Source organism: Elephantulus edwardii, unplaced genomic scaffold (assembly GCF_000299155.1).
Source record: "Elephantulus edwardii isolate Elephantulus edwardi_28Jun2011 unplaced genomic scaffold, EleEdw1.0 scaffold00198, whole genome shotgun sequence".
Taxonomy (NCBI): Eukaryota; Metazoa; Chordata; class Mammalia; order Macroscelidea; family Macroscelididae; genus Elephantulus; species Elephantulus edwardii.
Window position 1 is genome coordinate 881,288 of NW_006399948.1, and position 4,567 is coordinate 885,854.

The following is a 4,567-nucleotide window of genomic DNA, read 5'->3' on the forward strand; positions in this document are numbered from 1 at the left end:
ACAGCTTAGTGACATAATGTATATTCATTATATTTGCGTATAATTATGCACCATAGTGTTTTAGATTTGATATCTAATGCTATAGTTCATTAGGCATTGTCATTCTTCTTGGTGGTGTTATTGAACCAACTCTAACTAATCGTGGACCCACGTAAAAAGGACAAAACACCACCTATCTTGCATCATCCACACGATCATTACTTTGCTTAAGTATCTTTTTTTTTTAATCATGCTTCACTTTACACAGCTATGTCTAGTCCTGTAATAGAGATTTTATCATCATTAACACAAGTGTCCTCACACAAGTTAAGTCCTGACAGCAAAATATGGCAGCATTGCTGCATGCTGTTTCCACCAGAACCTATGACCAACATGCAGTTATATTTCTCTCACATTCAAGGACTCAGGCACCTTTGACCGACCATGTTTAATTAAGCGTTTTTCTTTTTCTGATTAACAAAAAATTTATTTAGCATTGCTTCTTATTAGTCAAAGGTATAAGCAAAAACCTCCCAAAGTCTTGTACATGTGAAGTTTTCCATAAAGAACGCTTGGATGCAAAATAAGACCCAAGATAAGGACATACTTATCTTGAATGCCTTAAGATTGTTTATTTTTAAGCTACAAAAATACTACTAAGCAGAAAGATTTTATTTTGCTAATATGTACAGAGAAAGAATACAAAAGTTTCACATTCTATGGTTTCTAAACATTAAACCAATGGTTTCCATAAAATGTTGGTCTTTCATGGTTCAGAAGAACTCAGTTGGCTGATAGTCTGTGAAAGTTCATCTTTCTTTCCAGAAGTCTTGCCAGATGTTTTCTTTGTTTGCCTCTCCATGCTGCTGCTTTATTTGATAGATTTCATTTTCTAGTTGTACAATACTCCGTTCAATCTCATAATTCTTACTAACCAGGGATACCCAAGTTGACTCCATTTCTCTCAATTTGGACCCAGCTGTTAGTTGCATATTCTTTCACTGCCAGTTTAAATCTTGAATATGTTTCCTTAATTTCTGGAGCTCTTTTTGAGCATGTTCAATAATGTGAACCAGATTTTCATTGTATACTTTCCAGGCATTGCATCCATGCTGTGACATTAGTTCTAGATTTTCAATTCGAACTGCTTGATGTTCTAATTGGGCCATAGAATTATTTACACATTCTTGCCATGCAGTAATATCATTTTTCTTACCTGAGGAAGGGACTGGAAGCTCATACCGTTCCATACTGAGCAACTCAATTGGTTGTCGAGCAGCCAGTCTTTCAAATTCATGGATCTACTTTTAGTGCTGAGGTGACACGTGCCTAAACTTGACCCTCTTTATGAGACGGAGGGTAGTAGGGGGCCACTGGGGAGTAGTGAGGAAGCACATGGTCAAGCCCCTTTTCTGGAGACATGGGGAGGTGATACAAGTTGTGACTGCAGGTTCTCTAGGCTCCAAACTTCTTGCCCATGCTCCATCATCTCCTGGGATTTCTTTTTTTTTTTCTCCTGGGATTTCTTTAACAAGCCTATTCAGGAAGCATTTGTGGCTTAATGATAATGCGTTACACTGTCAACCGTAAGGTGTGAGGTCAAAGTCACCAGTTGCACCATGGGAGAAAAATGGACAATCTCCTTCTGTGTGATTAACTATCTATGGAAACTCACTGAAGGGTCAGCCAGGAGTTGGTTTGGATGGTAAGTGTCAACAACAGCACTATCAAAAAGACATTGCTAAAAATTTCAAGATGGAGATGGTGATTACAGAGCTTCAAGTCCTAGATCTTTCTGCAGGAGGGACTGGGTATAAGATCATGAAAATGGCCCTTATTCTCACGACAGATAATCTATGTGATCATGGAGTTTATCTTGCTGACAGAAATAGTGATGACCTTCTCCCCAGTATTAAGGTAAAAACGTTGACATTTTCTTCTTTTCCTCTTTTTGGACATGGACTTGCTCTTTATTTTAAACTCATTTATTTTTTTTCAAAATGATAAAGGAAGGTATGCGGACTAACAATATAGATGAAGTAAAATCTCATGATTTTCATACAAATGCAAGATGAACAAATATTAAAATTTTACCCATGTAAGTAATTAAAGAGTACATCAAAAAGAGATTAAAAGTAATTAACAGCATTTTATAAGCAATGATAAGATGATTGTTTAATATATAATGTGGATTCATGTCCAACAGAACCATAATTGGTAGTATTTAGAGCATTTTTTTTCCCACTGGAAGGATTTTTTTCTCCTCTCTGACAAAACATAAAAGTTAACTTCTGGGGAGCTCTGATGGCCTAGTGGCAAGGAGCTGCAACTACAATTCCAGAGGTGCACAGTTCGAATCCACCAGATGCTCTGCCGGGGATGGAGGGACAGTCCCAGTCAGATCTGATTTGACGGTACACTCACACAAAAATAATAAAATAAAAAAAAAAAGAGTTAACTTCTGTCTCTATAAAATATTAAAAGAAAAATTTCCAATATGTTAAAATTTCTAACCCAGTGTAAAGTTAAGCCCTAAACTGGAGAATTGTATTTTAAAGAGATGCAAGTAATCTCGTTTGTCTGTTCCAAGGTGAGGATGATTTCTCAGACAAGGTAATTTGTTCCATGTGAAAACAGTGCAGCTGGAATGGAAGTAGCAGAGTCTGACCTCCACTAACTCCACAAATGGAAAGAATCCCATCAACAACAGGAAAAAAATAAATGCCTGTGAGGTCAGACATACATCTGTGTTCCTGTGTCTTCTGTTACCAATTTAACACCAATCAACCTTCCATAGTTCTGATTACTCTACTACTGTTGTTATTATTGTGTATCGTTGAGTTATAACCAACCCATAGCTGACCCCCTAGCAGGTTTTCATAGGCAGTAAATAGTACAGGAGACGACTGCCTATCTTCTTTCTGTGGAACAGCCTGTGGATTTGAACTGCATACCTTTGGGCTGGCAGTGCAATTCCTTACCAATTAGCTAGGTTCACTAACTCCTTGCAATGAGCACACAGAAGTCTCACACAATGTTCATGATAATGGACCTTATTAGAGAAGCAGCAAGTTACAATTTAGGTTAAGAAAACTCAGAATACAACCAGATCAACTTCTCAGGCAGATCTTCCCTTTGATCCTTAGCCTCACAGACCTGGGTCTTGCCCTGCACTTGGGTGAAGGTTACAAAGCTCTTTCAGTTCTGCCGATTATATTTCTCCTACCTCTTCCCACTCTGCCATTTCTCCCACCCTTTCCACTACCATATCTTGATGGTAGTGAAATTGTTTTCTGCCTCTGAAACCTCTCAATATAAGCCTGGTGCATTGCAAAACTGATCAGCCCCTATATTAGCACATTATGTTAAACACCTTTTAGCTGTAGGTTCCTACCAAAAAGGTGCTACTTATCTTATTTACATTTTTAGTAAGTTATCTGATCCTCTTGGTAGGCTACAAACACCTCACATTTGCTAATCCTATCCTGCAAGCTAGTGAAAGTCAAAGTCAATGGCTAGAAAAAGAATGTAGAATAATTTACTATGTTATTACTATTAGGTGCTGCTGAGTCAATAATGACTTATAGTGACTCAGTAAGAGACAGATAAAACCTTTCCTTATCCTGTACCATCTTTACAGTTTGAATCATGTCCAAGTTCATTGTTGTATGTTAATCGGTCTCAGTGAGGGTCTTTCTATCTTTTTCTGACTCTCCCTTTTTCCCAGCATGCTGTCTTTTCCAGGAACTGGCCTCTCTTGACAATAAGTATCAAGTAGTATGAAGTATGTAGTTTTATCATTCTTTTCTTTAGGGCTACCCTGGCTACATTTCTTTCAAGACAGATTTTTAGCACTACATTCTATATTCAAAACTCTTTATTAAAGCCACAACTCAAGGCATCAGGGTTTGTTTTTTTCTTTTTTTCTTTTTTCTCTCTTCCTTATTCATCATCTAACTTTCAGACGGGTATGAAGGTATTGAAAATATCATGGCTTGTATCAGGAACATCTTAGTTTTTAAATGGACATCATTGTTGTAAATAAACTAGGGGGGAAAAAAAAAAAGAAAAAAATGGACATCACTGCTCTTTAGCACTGTAAAGATATTATCCTCAACAGAAGATTTCTAAATGTAATGTCTGTTGATTTCTTTTTCGCTCCTACCATGGATGTTGTTGATTCAAGTAAAATAAAATAGTTGACAGTTTCAATCTTTTCTCCATTTACCATGAGGTTGCCTATTGATCCAGGGATGAGGATTTTTACCTCCTTAATGTTAAGATGTAATCTATATTGAAGGCTTTAATCTTTGATCTTTTGCAGCAAGCGCTTCAAGTCTTCTTCACTCTCTGCTAGCAAAGTTTTTTTTCTATGCAATTCAGGTTGTTGATGAGTCTTCTTCCTGATGTCACCTTCTTCTTCCTGTCGTATAGCTTCTCAAATGATTTGCTCAGAGTATAAATTGAATAGGTGTGGGAAAAGGATACAGCCCTGATGCACACTTTCTATGATTTTAAACTATGGTGGCCTAGTGGCAAGACTGAAATCGAAAGCCAAACAGCTTGAGTTCACCTGCTTCTCTGAGAG

General features: G+C 37.3%; 1 pseudogene; it reads right to left on the minus strand.

The window, feature by feature from the left end:
* Positions 1-788: 788 nt before the first annotated feature.
* On the minus strand, positions 789-3,223 carry LOC102863436 (annotated as a pseudogene).
* Positions 3,224-4,567: the final 1,344 nt, after the last annotated feature.